We start from the raw sequence: 25,558 nt of genomic DNA on the forward strand, positions 1-25,558 counted from the left end.
GGGAGATAGCACGAGAGAGTGAAGGCTGGGCAAGGGGGAGGCTGTGCGAGAGGGAAAAGGGTGTGGGCAGAGGGTCGAGAATGCAGCGAAGGAGGGAGAAGAAGAAAGATGGAAGCAAAGAGGATTCGAGAGGGCTTACCCGAGCTTCGCCCTCCACCTCTGTCGTCGCTGCCTGCTTCCCTATCGCAAGAACGGTGAGAGATGAGAGAACGAAGAAGAGGGAGGTTCTGCGGTAAGGGAGAAGAGATGGAGAGGAAGAGAGAGCCAGCGTCGGGCTCCCTTCACACCTGGACTTTGGGTCCAAGTCCGAACTAGCTCGAATCCAAACCTGAGGTAAAAGAACCAGCATTACATTATCATATGAACCATTATGGTTGTAGTTGGGTTTCTTACATGGGAAGAGGGAAGACAATTTTCTAGTCTTCACCACCACCTTAATCAATTAAATCATGAATACTTAAATAAAAATGACTCAAGATGAAAGAAATTGATAGAATGCACGAGCTGGTTTGTCTAGATGTTGCCGTGTAAGGGTGAATTACATCCATGAGAATGCATGCATCCTTAATATCCAATTAGATTATATATTGTATCAAATGGAAATCACTCTCTCACCATCAAATCCTCTCATGGTTGGAAGTTAAAAATGGGTTTAGGCCTGCCATTTTTTAAAGGAACGTGGCTTTGGGGCCCTTTTTGAAAATTGATTTATAGTAATCTTTTATAGAAACCGATTTATGCATAAAGAATGCATTAAAATGTACATTTGATCATAGTTCTCTCTAGCTGGATATCATTCCCAGCTATAAATGAAAATGAAAATGAAACCTTCCCCACGGATATTGAACTCGAAAATGATAGCGAAACGCAAAAATATATGAAGAACAAGTTGGAATCATCCCTACCTTGTGGTCGGCCTAGGTGCTTGGTGCTTCTTCTTGGCTTGTTCTCTAAGTCAAGCAATCCTATGCAAGAACTTAAACTAAGACTCAAGCTTGTCAGAGCTGGAGAAAGAGAGGCTTCTTGTTGGAGATTGTCCAAAATGGGAGAGGATTTTCCTTCTACCAAAAATCCTAAGTTTGAGTCCAATGAAGTATCCAAGCTTAGCAAAACCGAAGGCAAGGAATGGGAGAAAGCAAGATAGAGAAGGCTTGGATGACATCTCCTCCTTCTCTTGGATGCTTTGTTTCCTCCACTTGGCTGCAACTAAAAACAAGAGAGAGAGAGAGAGAGATAAAGTGTTGGAAAGAAAAATCGTCCCCCTTGCTCAGGCCTCAAGGGGGTTTTTTATAGAATTCAAAACCACTTCATGCTTATGTCTCAAGCAATCAGAGGATGATCTTCTAATGGCTGCATATCTCTATTTGGCCATGCAACCAATAGCTTTCAAAAGAATAATCCTTCATTGGCTGAATTTAATGAGGGATTATCTTTATGATTTTGAAATCATTTTGTTTAAAAAGACAAGCAAGGTGGGCTACGTAACCCTCTCGCCCACCCTCTGTTCTCTTTTTTTAAATCCTTTTTTCAAAAAAAAAAAAAAACCTTGGGGGACATTCTTTTGAAATTTCAACCTTGGGCTGGTCCAGCCCAATGATGTGGCATGGATCAGCCTATAATTGGCTGCTTAGGTGGAAAGAAACACCAAGATTGTAATTATAGCTTGGGTGATGTGGCTGCCACATCACCCATGCTAAGTGTTTGACTAATCCTTGAGAAGTCTTTTTTTCTCTCATTGGTCAAACCCAAGTGGGTTGGATTGCTGACCAAGAAAGATTAATTTAATCTTTCCATATCTTAAAAATGGGTTCACCTACCCCATATGCATGGGCTAGGTCAAGTCCAAATGGGTTGATTTGGACCTACTAGGCATTGACCTACTGACCTAAATTTAAATTGCATTGAATTATACTTTCTTATCTATAAATTCAATGATTCAACTTAAGTTTCAAATTCATGGTGTTAAATTGAATTGTGAAGGACATTTTGAAAATGGGTCAAAACTCTTATTGAGATTGAAATTGTACAATTGCATATGTAACTTATATATCTTGCAAGTTCAAATACGAAATTGATTCACTTAAGTCCCTAAGTTAAGATTTTATTGATTGAACTTGATTGAGAAAGAAAATTCATGCTTTGACTTCTACTGAATTCGACAAAGTTTGATGATTTTGACAATTAGTAAACATTAAATTATGCTTTTGCTAAGTTCAATTTCAATGAAGCTTCGACTAAGCTTAGTCAAAACTTTGTAGGGTTTAATCAAGGACTATTTTGGCCCAAGACTGGATTGCTTGACAGGTTTTGACCTGTCTTGACTGGGATCTATGGGTTCAACTTTGACTTAGCCCACAAGATGTGGCGCCACCCTTGGGTGACACATGGTCCTAACTCATTTACAATTAAGTGGGTTGGGGACAAAATAATGAGGATTGGTATAAAGGGGCCAATGCATGTTGGCCCTTTTACACCGTCTCTCCTCATTAAATGAGAAGGATCTCCTTTAGTAAAGGAGATTTCCTTTTCATTTGTAAATTATTTCACTTGATTGTTCTTTTTCTTTATAGATTTTCAATCATTTCAACCTTTTTGCTAAGTCAAAATAGAATATTTTAATTGATTTTGTGAAGGAGGGGGCACCCCACCTTGGGTGGACCCTTGCCCATGCAGGAGTGTGATGCGCACATGTGGGTCCCGCATGATGTTTTGGATCTCTAATTGGATCCACTTTGGGATTTGTGATCTGGATTTGGATTCCAAATGACAATTGCAAATGGATTTGGGTTTCATACCCCTACTTTAGATCCAGTATTGTAACTGGAATGGGATTTTGACTCATAACTTGCATTGTGATTTGTGGTATAAGTCAAATTGATGATTTTTGAACCAGAATTGTGTTTGGATTTCAGAATTCATTTCAAATTGAAGTTTTCATAGTTATTTTGTGCAGTTCTTTTTAAATTGCTTCCATCAACTGAGATGGAAAATTTTGGGGTGTTAACACGATGGCAACAAGAAGGGTGATTTCTGGAAGCCCAATAAAACTGTGGTGTATGTTCTTTTCAAAAATAAGAATTTGTCTAATGAAAAGACTAATCCGCCAAGTCAATAGCCACAGAACTACAAAGGCAAGGGAGATGATAAGAAGGTGCCATAGTCCAATCACATGAGCAAGAAACATCCTACTTGTATGCAAGACAGAAAATTCACTCCCTTGGAGCAAAAGAAGGAGGAGATCCTGGAGTATCTCATCACGAAAGGTCTTTGCTATCTACCATGTCTATCAATAGTACAAATTTCATTGTGCATTGGGCAATGACACTGAAGAGTGTATACCGCTCAAGCATATTATTCAAGATTGTACTAACAAAGATTTGTTGGTTCAGGACAGCACTCCTAAAGTCCTCAAGGATTCATTTAGACCATAGTAAGAATACTGTGGCATTAGTGGACAGCAGGACTTCTTATCTGTATGATCATATTTGACCCTTCGTGCAAGAAGAGATGATCATCATGGCCATCGATGGTAGATCTATGCGGAAGTTGTTGAATTTTATTTAACCTCTCAGCAAGAAAATAGTAGCAACCAAAAGTAGGCTGACATGCCAAAGCCCATCAAGAAGCTCGTATACAAGTTAAAAGAGACGCCAGCAACTTCCAATCCTCATCCCAAACTGCCTAAACAATGGTTAAACAAGAAGAGATAAAAATTGAAGATCAGTAGAGTCTTCCCAAGCAATAGAAGAAAGATCAGCCCAGCAAGTTCTCAACATCTCATTGAACATTTCGATTCTGGACCTCATCAATACTTATGTGGTATGCAAGATACCTATGAAGGAGGTGCTCAATAAAATTAAAGTCAAATCCAATACCATTCTTGAAACCTTGGCATTATATATCGTGGTGAGGACACATGCTATCGATGTTCCTCACGTACTATTAGATGGAGGGAGCAGCTTGAACATCTGCCTGGAGATGACTGCCAAAGCCTTGGGCCTCAAAGACGAGCATTACACACCACATGATATGACTATCTATGGCTTTGATAGGAGCAGGAGAACAATAAAAAGCAAGATATACCTGGACTTGCATATTAACTTCACCATCCATATGGTACTCTTCTATGTAGTGGACCTTTTACCATAGTACAATTGGCTACGTAAGAGGAGCCCATGGATCCTTGAGGCAAAACACTGCCATCCACCTTGCATCATGCATTAAATGGATTAGTGGAAGGACCAATATGAAAATCCTGGCAAAAAAAATTCTGAGAGGTTCCCTCGACCTATGATACATTCCCAACATGCACAGTTGAAATGCCTAGTGTATGGCATCTAGATGAAGTATATTTGAAAGAAAATATTTGCTGCTTGGGCATGAATGAACCTAAGATTATGGAGCAAGTCAACATAGTAGAATGGAAAGGTCCGACCTTCTACAAGCTTGGTGGCAGGATCAATGAAGCAGCCATCAGAGGACACCCTTTATATGAACGAATTGCAGAAATGCTTAAAGGGCTTCACCTGATTATCAAAATGGGCTACAAGCTGCACTCATGGTTGGGGCTAATGAAGATAGTATCATCAAGCTAGTCAACAGCGGAGTTGGGTAGAAGTGAACTAAGGTCTCAGCTACAAGAGGATGCCTAACAAGGGAAAGGTCAAGGAGCTGTACAAGAAAAAACATGGAGCTTAATCATTGTCACGGTTTCACTTTTTCTTGACTTTTTTCCAAACTTTTGTAGGAACAGTGTCCCTATACTTCAGGTTTATCAATAAAGTTCAATGATTTTCTGATATTCAGGTGTCCCTTCCACTTCGCTTTCTCATTATTCATCTTACTATGCACACTAAATGCATGTCTAGCTTACTTTCTTTCAATCACTCTTTATAGGATCAAGATGGCTTTCAAACTCATCCACAAGCTATTTATTAACCCCAAGTTCACACAACAGAAGAATCAATATGTCTGCAAAGACGAGAAGCAATAAGCCAGTTTCATAAGAAGAACAATAGAACCAGTAGAACCGGAATTGGACCCTATAGGTTTGGCTTAATTACAAAGAGAACATCAATCACTAGCCTTGCTCAATGACCCCACCAAGGAGGTAACTATTGGGACCACAGAAGATCCCAAAATGAAACAAATCGGTGTAAATTTGGATTCAAATGAAGAAGGGAAACTAGTTTAATTTCTCAAAGAATACAAGAATGTTTTCACATGGACATATGAGAACTAGTACAACACAAGTTAATTCTCAAACCAGGGAGTTATCTAGTCAAGTACAAACTGACAAAATTAGATTCACATGTTGAAGACAATGTCAAAGAAGGATTGAAAAATGCACTCAAAGCTATGTTTATCAAAACTATTAATTAACTTCAATGGCATTCCAACATAGTAGTCATACAAATGAAAAATGGGAAGGTCCAGATCTACATTGATTTGTAATATCTCAACAAGGCCAAAAGATGACTACCCTCTGCCCAATATTGATATGATGGTTGACAATACAACAGGCCATGTGATGTTCTCTTTCATGGACAGACATTCTGGATATAATCTAATCAAGTTGGCTTCTAAAGATCAATGTAAGACATCATCCATCACACCTTGGGGCACTTTCTACTATACAAAAATTCCATTTGGACGGCTTCAATAGGAATAGCTCAAGTGTATAGTGCCAAAAAAAAGGAAGCTTTATTTATAGAAGAGAGAAGGGCCAATTTTTTTTGTGCCCATCGATACATGACTATACTTTTACACATTATCTCTCCTCTCTCAAATCAAAACATAGGTTAAAAATATATTTTTCGTCAATTTTTTCTCACTACGATCTCGTTTGGACACCAAATTTGATTCTGTAAAAACCCATGCATGCATGGTGAAGCATTGATTAATTCTTGATAAAGTATTCAGATTCACATTGAGCATGGAGGATGAATGATGCGAGAATATGAAGAGAAGAAGACACACTTTTGAACCTTATTTTTGAACTTGATATAAATTAGAAAATTATTCATCCCTGCCATACACAGATACTGATTTTGATTTTGTCAATGCCAGAGTGCTGAGCAAAGAATTCTGTAGGTTTCAAGTTCACATGTGAATTGACATTAAGTGTGGAGTGAGGATATCATGACTTATTTTTCAGATATAATGTGCATCAAGCTTACTTGTGGATCCTAGATATGCGTTTGATGCTATCCTAATCTAGTCTAGATCCAAGGAAAATTATATGGTATTGACATTTGGATTGTGCTTCAATATCCAGGACTTGAAATGGGCAAAATGGATCTGAATACTAAAGACAGATCAGATCTAGGACTTGGATATGAGATCCAAACATGGAAATAAGAGGATATATAGTCTAGTTCAGAATTATGAAATGAAGATCTGAGAATAGCATGGACCTGGACCTGGCTCGAGATGGGCTAGGTGGGTTCAAGCTATATCAAATGGGCTGGACTTGGATTAGGTTTAAACTGGGTTCAAACCTAGGCTAGGCAGAGGCTTAGCCTAGGTGCTATCTTTGGAAAATTCAGTTTTAACAGGAAATTGTTGTAGGCTAAGCTTGAGTCCAAGCCTACCATATCCATGAAATTTATATGAAAAACAAACTTTGGTTCATGTGGCTCCTAAGTTAGGTTTTATGAAAAATACATGCATCATGAAAAATAGGTCAAATACCCTTGCGTGTGATTTTGGGCTGAAATGGGTTCAAATAAATGGATGGACTAGAACTAAGATTTTAGAATAAAAGAAAATCATAAACCAAGGCATATGTGACCTATATACTCTTGCCAATATGTGTATTTTCATAATTTTGGTTGAGTTTTCTCGATTTAACTGAATTTGTTTGAGGCTAGGTTCCTAAATAGGCTCTGGTTAAAATATTGCTGGATTTCTCTAAGAATCAAAAACAATTTTTTACCAAGCCATATAGGACATATTTATAAAGGGAAGTCAAGAAAGACCATACAAATTAGATTTTGTTAGAATTTTTATACGTAAAGCTGAGGATACTTGAAAAAGCAACTTACCTGTAAGGACATGTTGAAAGATCATAGAAACTCGCTTTAATTTTGCAAAATTAAGTTTGACATCAATTTATAAAGTGTAGCAAGTACCAGGAATAAGCTCCACGATCTTCAGAACTGAATTGAACTCAAACTAGAATGAATGAACTCAACTAAGTGAGCATTGATTTACTTATGATAAACACGAACCCTACTCATTTTCAGCTAACTCGATCAAGTTGAACACAAATTCAAGTCAAAACTTAGAAAATAGGAGAGAGAAAAGCATTCAAAACTGAACTGAACTCAAACTGAGATGAATGAACTCAAAATGAAATAAAGGAAGCTTGAATTATACATGATAAACATGGTCCTAGCTCGGTGTTAGCTCAATCTTCTGGGTTGATCTTAAATTCAACTCAAACCCGTGAAAACTAGAAAAAGAAAACACTTGGAAGTGAGTTGAACTCAAATAAGGATGAATGAACTCAACCCAAACTAAAGGATGCTTGAATTATATATGATAAACATGGTTCTAATTTATTTTTAGCTCACTCTTTTGGGTTGACATCAAATTCAGCTCAAAACCTAGAAAACAGGAGAGAAAAAGCACTCGGAACTGAATCTAACTCAAACAGGATAAATGAACTCAAACCAAACTAAAGGAACTTATATTAGAGCAACCTATCGAAAGCTTGAGTCAAAACCCCAACATAGGCGTCCATGAGCTTATGCATATGATCATGAAATATGGATTAGCCACTAAAGTAAACCAAAATTGAAATTAATCATTTAAATCTAACTTATTAAATTAATCTCCTCAAATTATTTTAACAATTTATGAAACAACCCCAACATAAAAAATAAGAAAATGTAATACAGTATTAATCTAAGTAATAAAATATAATATTTTTGTTATAAATAGGAGTTGCTGCCCCTTTTAGGTAGGTAACTTGGAGGAGAAGAGAGAGAAAAAGAAGAGAGAAAGAGAGAAAATAAAGAGAAAGAAAGGGTAGATAGAGAAAAACAAAGAAAGAAAATGTGCTTTTCGGCAACAAATCTTTGTTGAACCTTTCCGCATGTGTTGTCTCCTAGAGTTGAGATATTGCATGAATCTAAGGTACAGTGAAAGTTATGACATGTTCTTCAATCGAATGTAAATTTCTTAATTTTTTACAATAGGAACTCAAAATTCTTTTCCTGTCTGCGCTCTGCAATTATTCTTTACGATTCCAATGGTTTAGAATCATGAAAAACGAACCAGCAAATGAGATTATCCTTGTGATCTAAAAATTGCTTAAGTCAATCAAGTTGCAACACACAAACAGGGAGCTCGAGCTATGTTGGTGATACAGACTCATAATTGAGTTCCAAGAATGCTGCAATTTTTAGTCAAATGTGTCCTTAAGCTTTGAGATGAGTATGGTTGATAAAGAAAGCTGAGTAATGCTAACAGATATGAACGAATGCTCATGCACTGAATTGATTAAGCATGATGGTTACTTAATTATTTCACATGATGTTTGTTCATGGCCTAAGTTATCATTTTGGTGTGGGCAAATTTTTGGGTTGATGGTATAACAAGAAAGTCAAAGAATGGCCTAGTATGCCGGAAATGAAAAGTACAATATCAGCACATGTGGCAACTATAAAGAGTCAAACCCAACTGTAAAACACAAAATAAGCCAGGTTCGGCGGTGCAGTGGTCCGAGAACCTATGATTGAAACCTTGTCTGAATGTAGGGATTGATGAATAAAGTGTTCTTTCCCTAGACTACTTAAAAGAGCCCATCCCTGGCACGAGCTCAACAAATGTGGAATGAGTGTCTTAGTGTTTGGGACCAATGCTATGCAACGGTCTGCCCTAAATATGCCGACGAAATGCATGATATCATACGATTTTACTTCGGCGAGTGCGTGTGTCCACATCATTGGAATTCATGCCATAATGAATTGATTGTCTATTTATTTATCTGTTTAATTTCTTTTATTACTATTACTAATGGAATTTGTTATTTTGTAGTTTAGAGTGAATCCAATTTTCTAGCATGCCAAAGAAATTGGTAGACTAAATTTGGTGAACCTTTTGAACTATGGTCCTAATATTACCACTGATGTTAGATTGAACTTGCCTCCAATGATGATACTCACTCACTATCATTTTTAACAGTCAATGCAATGCATAAGCTTTAACACTCATGTAGTGAAACATTGGAGATTTTGTTTCATTGTACTTAGTGGTTGTACTGATGCTATTACTATTTGTCTACTTGAGGTTCTCACTATACAGAGGATGATGCTCGTTGATCAATTGGCTAGAAGGATGGGGGATTGTTTGGAAGCGATGCATCTAATGTAACAAACATTTCCCTTAACTTTTTGTTTGCACATATATGTACATCTCTTCAGTTGTTTGAAATCTAGAGTTCTTTGACATACGTATAATGTATTGTTTATAAATAGATGTTTTTCATTAGAAACATTAATTGCTAGGGCAGATCGTGTGATGCACTAATAATTATGTAGGCAATTTATTTATGTGCAATAGATAGATCGGGCCTTTGGTAACTACATGGGTGTATGATTGTCTCAGTTCTACTTGGTCATAGTGATGCTATAAGAAACATCTTTGCCTCTATTTTCTTTTTTTGTGCTCAGCTATGTATGAAATTGAGGCATCACATTGATTGGTATCAAAGCAATCCTGTTCTTTTCTCTAATAAGCCCTTGATCACAACATCATCCAGTAGATGATTACTCAGTAAAAGTTGTTACCAAGATATTGAAAAAGTCATTATGATTTACTTTGAGCAAAATAAGTTGAAATTTTTTTTTATAGGAAATAAAATTTGTGCATTGTAGGAAGTAAAGCCTCAATTCACTAAAGAATGTCTCGGTGTACTAGACAGTGATCTCTACAAGATGCTGCAGGTACTAATAGTGTTCAGGAAAGAGATGATGGCCATCAATAAGGAGACTAGTTGATATCATGGAGATACTACAAACAATTTCTAGGTCTATGCAGACCTTAGCCCATACAAGTACTCAACCAGCAAAACTGGACACACCATCAGAAATGAAAAATCAATCAACTACTGGCAACCAATGTAAGCAATTTTCACACATATGAATCCATCAAAATTTACTTAAGGTGCAGGTACAATGGATGCTAAAGAATGGGTGAGCAAAATTGAGGATTTTGAATTGGCTGATGTACCAGCTAATTCGAAACCTAAGCTTGGTGCCTACATGCTTGGCATCGATGTTAAAAGTTGTTGGAAGGCTATAATGCAAATCAAGTTTGACAGTTGGGCAATGACATGGGAGCAATTCAAACAAAACTTCACTAAGAAAGGAAAGAAAAATACAACAATTCCTTGATTTGGCTCAGGTGGTAGAACTCTTGAAGAATGTCTGTGTCAGTTCCACCATTTGAAAAATACTGTTCCACCATTTGAAAAATACTACCCAAACACATACATTACTAACAAGACTGGAGTAAATAAATTTATCAGTGACTGAATGATAGTTTAAGGTTGAGGATGGAGGGAACAATTCCTATAGATATAGCACAAGGAATTGAGAGAGTGACTCAGATAAACGAGGCTCTGATTCAAGCTCAAGAGAAAAGGAAATTTGTTGAGTCTAGAACACCATCTGGAGTCCCAGCTAAGAAACCTTTTATGACTAAACACATACCCTTTCCATCACCTCCATTTCATAAACTTTTTGCCCGACCGAGCCTAATATTGGTGATTGTTATTTTTGCCACAAGTTAGACCTTTTAAGACCATGTCCTATTCTCATGCAGGCATGTTTGAATTGTGGTGAACAAGGAGATTTTGCCAAGGAATGTCCTATGAAACAAGGATTTTCCCTTGAAGGACCACCTCAAGCCAAATCAACCTCCAAAGAGGAATGTACTTACCTTACTTATGCTTGTTCTTGGCACTTGTTTTGTTTGATTCTAAACCTTCCCCTTCTTTTATGTCTTAACCTATGTTTCTATGCTTACATGTGCCATCCCTTCATGTGCCCTATGAACTTAGAGTTTCTTGTGCTATTGGATTCCATGATTGTTGTACATAGTATTTACTTGACGTTGGAATAAAAATTTGAGGAAATACACTTCCCACAATCTTTATAATCATTGATCTAGAGGGATTTGATATAATCCTTAGGTTGGACTAGATGAGTGAGCATGATGCATTCATTGATTTGTAGAAAGTGGATTACTATATGGGCCAATAGCCCTAACCCTATAGTATTCCAAACTCAGACTCATGAACACACATCAAAAATAACTATCCAACTTATCAGTGCAAGAAAACATAAAGGATTACAACATAATCTATCTTATCCATGTGACCATGGAGAAAACTGAAATACTGAAGATAGACTAGATTCCAAAAAAGTCCTTAGGATTGCCACCACCATGAGAGATTGAGTTCACAATTGATTGGTACCCGGTACTGCTCCAATTTCAAAAGCACCTAGTAGAATCGCCCTGGCTGAACTAGACGAATTAAAGAAATAATTGCGAGAAATTATCAGTAAAGGATTTATCAAACCAAGTGTGTCACCTTGGAGCACACCTACACTATACCAGATTTAAGTAAGCTGGTTTAAAAAGAGAGTTGCGCCAAAAGGAAGCTGCTCTCTTAAGTATTTTGAAAACATACCAGCTTAACTAAGCTGATTTTGGAACTTTAATCATTTTCAAAACGATTTTGAAAAAGGGATGGATAGAGTTACGCCCAAGTGAGCTACTCTTTTGATTGAATTCTGAAAATTCTACCAACTTTGATTGAGTTGGTTTTGGTTTTCAATTAAAATCACCCAAGGTGATTCCGAAAAGAAAAGGGGAGAACCATACCTAAATGGGCAACCCTTTTAGGTTATTTTGATTCTTAAGTATAATAATTTAAAATGGTTCTAAAAGAAGAGAGAGAAAAAGATATGCCCAAATGGGCTCTCCTTGATTGTCTTGATTTAAAGAATTTTCTTATTTACTAGAGTTACTTAAAATTATTCTAAAGAAGAAGAGAGACAGAAAAACATTCCCAATTAATTTCTCCCTATTTGATTTGGTTTCACCTTTAAATGAAATTAAGTTAAAAAAATTTAATTTTAGATCTTTTTAATTCCTTTCTTAGCTAGATTTTAATCCTACTGAGAAGAATTTTAGTTTCCACCTTGGAAATTCTTGCATTAGATGACATGGTGAGAGAATCGAATTCTCTTTGAAATTATGAAACTCATTCGACCTATCTTGCCCACATGCATGGGCTGGGTGCATCAAGTTTCAGTCAACGTCCATCATAACTTTGACTACACTTCAATTTTGACAATTATTATTCTACAATGTAGATTTTATCTAATTCCAGTTTGAATCATGTTTTGAACACTCTTTCTAGTGAATGTGTGCCCAATTGGTTTAATTTTTACTGTGTGCAATTCAATTGCTTAGTAAATTAAATTCTTTTTGACTTTTTGAGTTGGATCGTGCAACCACACACCCTGAATTGTGTAAATTGACTTGAGATAACCTTGAATTAAGTTTTTTGTGACTAAACAGAGTGCACCCCTATGATTATAGGTGGCCACCACAGATCAAACACAACCTCGCCTCTTTCATAAAAAATAAGAACTGATGCTTCATCATATCATGCAGTCCACTTCATCAACCCATATTACTTACATTACTCCACTAATCCTGGAGCAATTTTGGTTACACGATATCTTACCAGTGATAATTATGCAACATGGAGTTGAGCGATGCACATGGCATTGGCAGCCAAGAACATGTTGAGATTTGTAGATGGATCACTTCCAAAGGTAGAGGTAGGTTCATCTGATTATATTTACTGGCTTAGATGTAGCAATATGGTATTTGCATGGTTGATTAATGTCATATTCAAGGATTTATCACCGAGCATAATCAACGCTACATCTGCAAAAGAAGTATGGGATGAACTGGTTTATATTAACAGTCATTAAATTTACCTTGCTGGACATGTGGTGCTATGAAAGTGCTTGTAGACAGATTGCAAGAAGATGTCATTCAGTTCCTAATGGGACTGAATGATTTTTATAGCACAATAAGAGGGAAAATTTTGCTTATGAAACCATTGCCATCATTGTCAAAAACCTACTCGTTAATACTACTGGAAGAAAAACAACATGAAGCATGTGTTCTTCCTTCATCAGAACATACAAGTTTGGTTGCCATCAATCCCGTAGGGCATCAAAGGAAGAAATCTCATGCAACAACAAGTAGTGTGCTCCTATTGCTATGGTTTTGGCCACATTAGAGAAAAGCGTTTTAAACTCCATGGATTTCCACCTAACTTAAAAAATGCAAGGGTGAAACAAGAGAAGCAAGGCCTGTCAAATCCATCCAATTAGGAGAGTTTATGTCATTCATTTAATGCTTCTACTGTAATAAAGCTATAGAAAATGCTAAAGCTGCCGAGAAGGATACTGTTCCTGCCCTATGGATGCATACAAAATGTTAATGCAAATTCTCAGTGATAAAAATTGTTCTTCAGCAGCCAATTTCACAAGTATGTTGACTTCATTTTCCAATGCTTGGATTCTTGATGGTGGTGCTAGTCAACATATGGCATTGTCATTGTCTTTGCTCTTTGATTGTAGTAAACCCTCTATTATCTTCCCAATTTGCCTTCTAGATAACAAGTTAGCATATGCTGCTCATTCTGGAAAAGTTCAATTATGCCCTTCTCTTGTACTAGATCAAGTTTATTTCATACGAGTTCAAATTCAATCTAGTTTTTATCAGTCGTCTTGTCAGCTCTTCTAACGACCATGTTATATTTGATTCATTTGGCTATAAAATTCAATACATCCAAGATGATGAGTGGAGTGGGTGACCTGAAGAACAGATTATTCTAATTCAAGAATTACAACAACCAAACAAATTCAAGTTCCACAACTTGTTTTTCCTCAAACACTCAGAAGTTCTAGGAACAAACTATTTGAAGCTTATGATTTTGATATAAAACTATCTAAAGGCCACTGTGATACATATTTAATGTCGAAACAAACTGGATTACCCTTTGAGGTATCAGAAATTTCAACTTTAAATCAATTTGAGCAAATACACCTTGATATATGGGTTCCTTATGCTCAGTCGTCCATTACAAGTGCCCATTTTTACCTTAGCATTGTTGATGATTTCTCAAGAGCAACCTGGGTGTTTCTCATGTGATATAAACATGAAACAGGACACTTGTTGAAAGGATTTTTAATATGGTTCAAATAAGTACAAATTAAATGTTTTGAAACTTAGATCAGAAAATGATGCAGAATTTTCTTCTCATGATATGAATGAATTCTTTCACTCGGTAGATGTTGTGCACCAACACAGCTATGTCAAGACGCCACAATACAATGGTGTTGTTGAAATAAAACAGCGTCATCTACTGTGTGTTGCTAGATCTTTGAAATTTCAAGCAAATCTCCTATTGATGTTTTAGGGAGAGTGTGTTCTCATGGCTGCTCACTTGATCAAGTTAACTCCATCACCTTTGTTAAAAGGTTAGTCACCATTTGAAAGACTTTTTAAGAAAAAATCAAAATATACTCATCTCAGAGTCTTCGGGTGCTTGTGCTATGCTACAAACGTTTGAGCAGTGTGCTAGTCATTGTATTTTTCTAGGTTATCCAAATCAGATGAAAGCTTACCATCTATATGATCTCAAATTACATAAGCTTGCATACAGTATAGATGTAAAATTTTGTGAGAACATCTTCCCATTCAATAATATTTTAGATCAAGAAATTACCTCTGTTTTACCTGTGTCTATAGCAAATCACATAGCAGAAGAAAATTTGTTTTCTTCAACTAAAGATACTACCTTTACGTCTCAAGTTTCAAATCATTTAGATGATTCACAACTTGAATGTAAAAAAAAATCTTGAAGATCATTCACTTACTTAAAAAATCACTCAAAGCATGAAGGATCCACTATCCGAAACCTTAGTCCCTCTGAACTTGAACTAAGGAGATCCACAAGAAAACCCAAACCTTCTATGTTACTCAAAGATTTCTACTATGGAGCAGTCCTTCCAAGGTCACTTAATTCAACATCTAAGGAGCGTCATCAAGGTTCATGATATCCTTTATCTTCAGTCATTTCATTTGACAAATTCTCTCTTCTTGCCACCTCTCATGAATCAGAACCATAGACTTAGGCAGCACAATTACCTTGCTGGCAGTAGGCTATGAATGCAGTATTTCTAGCATTAGAGAGCAATGGCACCAGGGTTCTTGTTGATCTTCCACCAAGAGCACACCCAATCGGTTTTAAGTGGATATTTAGAATTAAATGCAGAGCTGATGGTACCATAGAGAGTCATAAAGCCTGTCTAGTAGCCAAGGGATATGCCCAAATAGAAGGTCTCGATTTTCATGAGACTTTTGCTCCTGTGACAAAGCTAACAAATATGAGATGTGTGTCAATGCTTGCAGCAAAATACAACTGGATACTTTGTCAAATGGATGTGCACAATGCTTTCGTGCATGGGAAATTTATACGGAGATCCCTTTGGGATATGGAAGTGAGGGGGAGACACACATGTGTAAGCTTAAAATTCCTTGTATGGGCAAAAACAAGCCCCTAGATGCTGGTTCTCTAAGTTCTCAAGTACCTTGACATCATATGGCTTTCAACAATCTAAAGCAAATTACTGCATGTTTACTTTTTAGCCAAGGTCTACATTCATGGTGGTTCTTGTTTATGTTGATGACCTTATACTTGCCAGAAATTGTGAGACTCAAATCAATGAGATCAAACATTATCTCAACAAGAATTTCCAATTGAAAGACATTGGGGATCTTAAATATTTCCTAGGGATTGAGCTAGCAAGAACAAAGAAAGGAATCTTCTTATCCCAACATAAGTACACACTTGACATTTTAGAAGAAATATGTTATTTGAATGTGAAACCAGCAAAGACGCCCATAGAACAACATCAATATCTAAGTTATACTGAATGAGAGACATACATATTGAAGGTTAATGAGAAGTTTAATATATATGAGAGTAACTAGGCTGGGTATACTTTTCATTGTACATGTGTTGAGTCAATTCATACAACAACCCAAAATTTGTCACATGGATGCTTCTCTAAGGGTTGTTTGGTGTGTAAAAAGGAATCCAGGTCAAGGGATTTTGATGAAGGCTGAAAATCAATTTTTTTAAGGCATTTTGTGATGTAGATTGAGGGGCATGGAGACAAACATGCCTATCTGTTACAAGTTATTGCATTTACATTGGCCAAAATCTAGGTTCATGGAAAATGAAAAAAACAAACTGTAGTGTCACGGTCTTCAGCAGAAGCTGAATATTGTTCAATGACAAACATAGTCTGTGAGTTGATCTGGTTAAAGATAGTGCTAAATGATTTACACGTTAAGCATAATGCTCCAGTGGAACTATACTGTGACAATCAAGCAGCTTTGCATATATCCTCAAATCTACTTTTCCACGAATGCACAAAGCATATTGAAATTGACCATCCATCTGATCTGTGACTGTATCAACTTTGGGCTAGTTCGAACAGCTTATATATTAAAAAAATTGGGTGGCAGATTTCCTCACAAAGGCTCTAGGCAAAGGTCAGTTTTCATACTTGAAGGCAAACTGGGAGTAGAAAACCCCCACTCTCTAGTTTTAGGGAGACTGTAAGAGAGCGGTGTGATTAGGACTTTTACGAAATATCCCAACTATATGTAGTTAGAATGATTTGTACTGACTTTATGTAAAAAAATCAACAACCATTTTGATTTTGGATTCCATCATCTTCTGGATGTTTCCATGTAAGTATATAAATTGAGAAAATAACATCTGTAAAGTGTCTTTTTGCCTTGTGGCCAAGTTACACTCTTCATGTCACTTTTCTTTTCCCTGTTTTCCTTTTGTCATCAAATCACAGTCTTTTCTCTACTGATCGCAAGTGTGTATTCTGTTTTAAGAGGTCTGAGAAAACAATGCAAAGCATTGAGTAAATCTTTCACTCCTTTGACTTTGTCTTTGACTTATAGATCCAACTTCCATAGTTTCTGCTTGAGCGGGTGGTAACTTCTTGGTTCGAGAATCAACCTCTGCTCCACCAGTTTAGGATCCAACCCTCACATATCTTCATATGTTTATGCAAAATCTTCTTTGTAGGTTTTGAGAAATTGAATCAGTTTTTTCTTCTTTTGGATCCAAATTGAGACCAACTTATATCATCTTGGGATCTTCTGTGTCTCCAATATTCACCTCCTTGGTGGAATCTTTGAGCAAGCCAGAGGTTGATCTTCTCTTTGTAATTGAGCCAAATCTACAAAATCCAAGTACAATTCTACTAGTTGTGATGATGAAACTGGTTCTTCTTGTGGAACTGGCTCTTTCAGTTTCCTGACTTCACAAACATGTGAATGCTTCTACTGCCTGAGTTTGGTATTATTGGCTAGCTTGTGGGTGAGTTTGAATGCCATCTTGATCCTTCTGTATAGAAAGATGATGAAAAAATAAGCTGGACGTGCATTTAGTGACCATAGTGAAAAAATAATTAGAAAGGATGTGGGAGAGAGGGAGATACACACATAGTTACAGGAAAAATCATTGAACTTTATTGATAAACTTTGAAATATTGGGACCCCCACCACTCCTACAAAGATATAGAGAAAAGACAACTAATAGTGAAATAGTGACCATGATTTTTTATTCAAACTCTTCTTCTTCTTGGACAGCTTCTTGGTCTTTCCATTGTTTGGCTTTGTCTTGTAGCCGAGTCATGCAGTTCTTCTATGTCCAGCTTCACTACTGACTGGTTTGATGATGTGGTCCTCATGAGCCCCTAAGCCTGTGCATGGCCTATAGCCCATCTTGATCATCATATGGAGCCCTTTTAGCAGCTCTACCAAACACTCATACAGAGGATGATATATGATAGCTGCCTCATTGATCCTATCACCAAGCTTGTAGAAGGTCAAGTCTTTCTGGTCCACCGCATTGACTTGATCCTTAATCTCAAGTTTTATTCATGCATGAGCAGTCAAGGTTTGTCTTTTAGATATACCTCATCAGGGCACTGAACACTTGGGATTTCAATGTGCTTGGAAGTCAAGGTACTAGGGTTTATGGAATCTCTCTTCAGGGTTCTCGGCTTGGACCATCGTAATGGTGCCCCATGGCTTTTTCCTCAAGTAGCCATAGTCGTCTAAGGAGTAAATTGTATGAGGCACATCTACCACATAGAAGAGGATTGTATGGATGGTGAAGTTGATATGCAGGTCCAGATATATCGTGCCTTTTACCATCCTCATGCTCGTGTCAAAGCCAAAAGTAGTTATATCATCACATGTGTAATACTCATCCTTGAGTTGAGGCTCAAGGCTTTGTCTATAATCTCCGGGCAGATATTCAGACTGCTTCCTCTGTCTATCAGTACGTGTGGGATGTTGATGCCACTAGTCATCACTATGATATAAAGTGCATTGTATGGAACTGGTGAGGCTTCTACAAATCATTATCTAAAAATCTGAAAATGTAATTGAAGCCTTTCGCATGACCAAGTTGATGGTCTCTGCCAGCGTTCCTAGGGTGATGCTATATTTGACATGGATTTTCTTGAGCACTTCCTCCATGGCAGTCATGTGTATGGCAAAGGCTTTGATGAGGTCCAAAATAGAGATATTTAGTGGGATGTTAAGGACTTGCTGAGCTGCTCTTTATTCAGCTGCTCAAAAAGTTCACAGCTGATCTGCTTGACGGGCTTGGGTTCTCATAGCCATTGTTTTCTTGCTAAGAGCTTGAATAAAATCGAGCAGTTTCTGCATATGTTTGTCCTCGATGGCCATTATAGCCGTCTCCTCTAATGTGCAAGGCTGAATATGGTGCTTCTGTTAGAAAGAAATGTCATAAACTATTGCCACACTATTCTTACAGTGGTCTTTGCATGGATCCTTGAGGACTTCGGGAGTGGTGCCATTGACTAATAGATCTTTGTCAATACAGTCTTGAATAATATGTTTGAGTAGTATGCCATCTTCATGTCATGGCTCAAATCACAGTGAAATTTACAGTATTGATCTTCCCTTTTCTCTTAAATTTCTAGGGGATCTAACACACACGATAAGTGGCAGAGTCCTTCTAATAAGACCGAATCTCTTCATTCTTCTTCTCCAAAGCAGTGAAGTTCTTGTCTCACGTCCAAGTGGGATGTTTATTACCATCACAGTTGGACTGTTGTGCTTTCTTACACTTTCTTTGGATCAAGGAAAAGGGAGGGAAAAGAATGGATGGAAAAGAAAATAAAGGAAACAAAAGGAAAGGAAATGGGGATGAAAAGTAAACGAAAGGAAAGGGAGGAAAACAAATCATTGTAGAGGCTTGTTTAAATATAAAGGAAAGGGATTGAAAGGAATTATTAAAATCATGTTCATTCAAACCATATAAAGGAAAAGAAAGGAAAATGTTTAAGTTGATTTACAATAATGCCTCTAACACTTTATAACTCATTATCCAAGTAAAAATATTTAAAAAATATTTTTATTCAATTATATGGCCCGATTGCCTAGTGTCATAGGTCTATCTTTTAAAAATAATTTTCATTTGTATCATAAATTTTGTTTTTTTTTTCATGACTTTAAAATAATTTATCACCTTAAAATTTAACAATGAAAAATAAACATTAGCAATGTAGGACTTACCTATTAGTGTTAAAGGCCAAGCAAACCATATAAGTCTTATGACCCCATAGTTTATTTATGCAACCATTAACATGTTTGAAGCATTTCTTACCATTCATATGAATATAGATCCAACGGTATCTTGATAAGGTACAATGGTTTGCAGAAATTATTTATTACCATTCCTACTTGCATCTCAACAATGATTTCCAATTTTGAATGCAAATTGAAAATGTCCTACCACCATTTGACAAGTAATGTCATGTTCTTCAAGCGAATGAAAGTAATATATAGTGAGACCACCTTGAGTATAGGTTTGATAACCTTTTCTTGTTTCATTACATGGCACTTGTATTTGTCATTCTTGTCATTCCATAAAAATATTCAGGAGATGATTTCAACTTTTTTTTACTATCTTAGAAGGCTTACGCATATTAAGAATTGTGGCAACAAGAAGAAAGAACATGCCTTATGAGGGTGACCCTAGCACCATTTGGGGCCATTCTTTCAAGTTTGCAATTTCTTTTGAATTTTGTCATTGACTCTCCAAGCAGAAGTGATCATCTTAGGAACTTGGAGTGAAAGACTTGGAGTGAAAGACCTAGAGAAGAGATAAATGCTTCATAGGTTGTATTAAAATTTGAGAAAATTAATGTCATATTTGCTGTCATTGGCCTTTAAAAAATATACGTTGACACGTAACACACTAAGATGGCAGCCATACCAGCTCCCCTAACATGCTGAGATGCTACTGATACGTTCAATAGAATAAATAAGAAAAAATAATGAACAAAAAAAAAAAGTAAAGTGAGATGCTATCAATAGTGGATTGCTTTTTCTTATGTCGATGGTAGGGGTGAGGACTGGCCCCTCTTCTACTTTCCTACAAATGGCAGCAGATGATGAGAGAGGGGTCGACACTCTCCATTGCCATACAAAGCAAGGAGAGCGGTTGGCCCTTTCCCCTATCGACGGCAACAGAGAGACTAGGCCTCCCCCCTGCTTTGCTGTCATTGGCATCACCTAATGCACAACAGAGTAGGGGAAGAGAGGGCAAAGAGCGATCAGACCCTCGCTTGGGTTTTTGTCAAGCCAGCATACACACATAAAGAGAGAGAGAGAGAGAGAGAGAGAGAGATCTTTGCATGATCATAGTGGAAGGAGGTTGCATAGAGCGCAAATAAATAACCATGAGAAGCAGCCTGTCCTTTCCTTCCCAATCTCTCCATTTTCGGAGGGAAAATAGCTTAGTTTCTCCTTTCCTTTCCCACCCTTCCCTTTTCTTTCCCTACCTTTGCTTCCCTTTCCCTCCATTCCAAGCACGACTTTACATTATCCTTTCATTTCCCTTCCTTTAAGTGGCTATCTAGACAAAGGAGAGCCTACCATTTCCTTTCTTTTCCATTCTTTTCCCTCCATCCAAACATTGTGTTACTGTCTCCTTTGACTTTGTACTTTTGTGGCTGCCGACTCGGTGGATTGGGCTGTATGCTGGCCGAGTTCTTATTGATAAAAAGAGCATGCACTTGAGTTTTATTGAATTTTCAAAAATTTTCTATCTTGTTACAGCTGCTGCTCTGTCCCATGTCAGTCAGATATAACCATTTTTGATAGTTGTCTCAATATGATCTGTCTTTTTAGTCAAATAATAGAAATTCTAGAACTCATGTTGTCCGAGATGGTGATAAGTGTGCTTTTGGAAGCCCGTGAGGATCATGGTCTATGTCACCAAGGTGCGGGGTGCCGGTGCCGGTGCCGGTGCGGTACATTTCAAAAAATTTAGGTGCGGTGGTATGGCAAGAGAGTATTATTATTATTTTATTGTAATAATAATAATATGTAGATAATATATATGACAAAAATTTGTCTATAAACCACAAAATTATTAAATAACAATAAAAAATTGCAATTTGCTAATCATGATATCATTATCATTTATTAATCATCAGTTCAACATTCAACAAGAAATATACTTTAGTTTTGAGTTCACAGAATCACAGTTCATACAGTCATACTTCATAGTTCATACATCAATACATATTATATTACAATATTACATCATCAATTAGAGTTGTGTTCCACTTCCACTAATATCTTGATTTTCTTCAATCCTTTCAACGGTATCATCATCATCAAATGCCTCATAAGGAACAACAGGATCAAAAAAATCCATGTTCAATTTGTCCGGCCAAAAGATGTAGTGGTTTCTTGACTTTGAAAGCAACAACTGGCACAACTGGAACGGTGGTTATTACTTCAGAATTTTAAGATAACGAAATGAGGAAGGGACGGAATCAAACATCCATATGGCAAAAAATGAGATGCTTTAGATGACTTAAGGTAAGTCTGAGAGTTTCAGCAAAAAAAAAAAAGGAAAATTAGATGCTTACTAAAGAGACCCTATGCACACACGAGACAAAACAGAATTTTGTACAATACAGTGCAAATGAGAGACACTTGACAAAAGCAGCAAAAAAGGATGGCTCGTCATCAAGTGAAGATCTAAAACAATATTGAATGCCCACAACTGCTTGGTGCTGAGTTCTATGTGTCACTTGGGAGTTGGGAGTTGGTCTTTATCCTTTGTACACCTGGGATAATGCCATGAGAATCGCCTGTGGTCATTAGCAACATCACATGATCCTACTATTAAATTGATAGGAGCATCTAATAGAGAAGCTGGATCATTGCATCACATTTATAACCACCTCAAGAGCAGAACTTTTTCTTATCTTTGTAGTGTGATGAAGAACAATCAGAAGGCATAAGCAACTAATTTAGTTAAGAATCTAAACATCGTTTTGTGGTGAACATGGTCCTTATGAAGAAAGAAATTTGATCTAGGAATAGAGAAACACACCATTGAGGTGGCATTGGCAACCGAAAAAAAAAGGAAAACTTTGACTCACATATCAATTAGTTATTTGAGGACAATCAGTAAGATGAACTATATGCACATTCAGCTCAATTCACGAGGCATGCATTCACTAGGAAATATATGCACATGCACATATATTAATAAGAAACAATCTCAGTTCTTGATTTTTTTTCTTGATCCACAACTGATATAAAGTTAAGGACCTAACAATCTTTCTCTCCCTCATTCATGCTGCATTCAACAGAGTCGGCCAATTCACAATGACAACAAAATCTGGCGGTCTTACATCTCGTGGTGGATTCAACATCTTGATCATCAGCTCTTATGCATGGTCCAGTAATATATCATGATTAATGTAATTCAAAGTGATGACCGTTCATCCGGCAACAACAGCGGTGGGGATTTCAGACATCCTTGAATTGGCAGATGACTTTGAAAAGGAAAGAGATAGGCAAATTTGCAAATACGAATCAGCAAAAAAGAACGCAAGTTGAAGATCACGGTCATTAGTTAGAGAAGAGGAAATATATGCACATGCATTCAACATTTGTGCTGAACGCAGAGCAGGTGTATCACCAACAGTGCTCTCTCTCTCAATCTAACACAGAAGTTAAGCAATCTTTAAATACATTGGGCCAGACAGCCAATAAGCCCTGCCCAATGAATTCCTTGGAGAGAGCGAGCATACAGATCGAGAGGAGGGAGAGAAATGGAGCACGAAAGCCTCACCGCTAATCAGGAGAAAACAGGGAAAGAGGAAAGAGGGTTGAGGAAGAAGACGATGCCGCCGGAAGAGAAGATCACAGCCGACGCCGGTCGCCGGACGTAGAGGAAGCTGCCGCCGGTGGAAGGGACGATTGCAGCCGACGCCGGTCGCCAGACATAGAGGAAGCTGCCGCCGGTGAAAAGGAGGATCGCAGGAGGGATTGTGAGGGCAGTGGCAAAGGGCGACAGTCGTGCCCCAAGCCCCTAACAAAATGTTGAAAATAAAAAAAAAAAAAAATCTTAAAAATGGACCAAAATACCTGACTCATTTTTTACCATGAGTCGGATGCACGTCATTTTTAATCAGGTGCAACTGACCGGACCCAAACAGTGTTGGGTGCGAATCAAGGTCGCACCCACGTCACGTCGACGCGGACCCTGGTATCATAGATAATGGTTAAGGCATGGTCTTTTGGCATTGGGGTACAAAGTTTTAAGCTCAATGTCTGTCATCTTTGAATATTCTGAAGGGTTATCTATCCTTGGCAGACATCAATAAGGGTGTTGATGGTTGGCACCACAAAAAATTAGACCCATACTTTTTGACAAAGGCATTGACTACCACATCAAAATCCCGCAGCTAGGTGGGGTCGATGTTTCTAAGTACCACTATGCTGTCTCTCTTTCCAAACTTTGAGGAAAACATCTGAATATTGCCTTGTTGTTCTCATAGAACCTTTCACATTCAACGAAGAATATTAACAAATGAATGTGTTAGGTTTTTGTCCCCCTGAATTTGAATTTCCTCAAAGTGCCTCGAGATTTTGATCATACAACTTTTCACAAAAATCTTGTCCGGAAGAGGTTTCTTCCCCTTACTTTGAATCTGACAGACTATTCTCTTCATTTCATCAATGCGAAACTAGATAGGATCTACAATGTGCCCAGTGAAGACCACAAGGCTTGAGTGGAACCTTTTGAATTCTTGTGGCCATGCCCAGCTGCCGCTCCTCGACTCATCACTTGATGAATCATCTTCTAAATGGCCAGCATAAGAGTGGGATCTACCTAAGGAGGATTCTCTATCTCCTCTTGAACTTCAATCTCTTTTCCTTCTTTAGCTTGTAATCTCATGCAAGGAGCCATAAAAATCTTTGTCAAAGTTTCAATAGAAAAAGATATGTTAGCTTGAGAAGGGACACAAAAAAGGACATGGTTTTGAAAAATAGGGAGAAAGACAAGTAATTATTGGCACATTGGGGAGAATTAAAATGTCAATATATCATTAAATTGCAAACATTGTTCAAAATAAAACTCAATGACAATATAAAGTGGAATGAACAGTTTTCCATCAATTCATATATACTCTAGACCTATGCCATGTATAAAAATCTCAATTCCTACAAAGGAGCAGCTTGCAGTAGCCAGACTGTGAATACTCTACCATGCTTCACTGTCCAAATCATAGTCTATGACTATGTTGTAGCTTCCTCTAATTGTATTGAAATCAATATGTCTTCTAAAGAACTGTACTATGCATCACTTTGAATGATATGGGATGATGAAAAATGGGCATAGTATAAGAATGTTTGTCCTACTATCGTGATAGGTGTAGTGGGCTAGTTGCTCCTTTTGTAGAAAAAGTCCTAGACAATGCACTCCTACACTAGCTCATCTATCATCTACCTGTATGCATGTAGTGATAAGAAGTTGTCGCCAATGGGCTTTAAAGACTGACCCTCATGAATGACATGCTTGTAGAAACTCAAGTCAGCCCTTGATCATGTTAGAGTCACCCTAGACGAATCGAGTGAGAACATTGTAGAAAAATGCAAAATCAGCCAACTACTGGAGTGAGACTACATTCATCCAGGTAGTGAAGGAAGACCTCCACGAACTACTCGAACAACTATGGGTACTAGCCTGGCACGAGTCCATATAGGCGAACGAACTTCTCGAACAAGTGTATAATGTATCTCCAAGAAAATGTCTTGATTATGATGACTAACAAAAAAGACATGGTTGGGGTCAGGATAGGCATACAAATGAACACACAAAAGTAGAAGATGGCTAGACTAGGTGATGAGATTGTATTGGTCAGGTGGGAGGTTTCAACAGCAAGGACGATTTGAACCTTGATAGGCTGAAGAGCCCTATAGGATGACATTGAAAAAGGAAAATTCTAAAGGATTTTAGCACAAGAAAACAAAGGCACCTTTGGAAAATCCATCAAGCTTTTTATGGAAAATT

At 37.4% G+C, this 25,558-nt stretch overlaps 1 long non-coding RNA gene across 1 annotated transcript; it reads right to left on the bottom strand.

The window, feature by feature from the left end:
* Positions 1 to 21,629: 21,629 nt before the first annotated feature.
* Positions 21,630 to 23,757, bottom strand: LOC126409979 (uncharacterized). Its single transcript, XR_007573115.1, has 2 exons — positions 23,333 to 23,757; positions 21,630 to 21,961 (listed from the first exon to the last, which is right to left on the bottom strand). It is a non-coding gene; the product is annotated as an uncharacterized LOC126409979 (long non-coding RNA).
* Between the last annotated feature and the right edge of the window lie 1,801 nt (positions 23,758 to 25,558).

The sequence above is a fragment of the Nymphaea colorata genome, chromosome 4, assembly GCF_008831285.2.
Source record: "Nymphaea colorata isolate Beijing-Zhang1983 chromosome 4, ASM883128v2, whole genome shotgun sequence".
NCBI classification, from domain to species: Eukaryota; Viridiplantae; Streptophyta; class Magnoliopsida; order Nymphaeales; family Nymphaeaceae; genus Nymphaea; species Nymphaea colorata.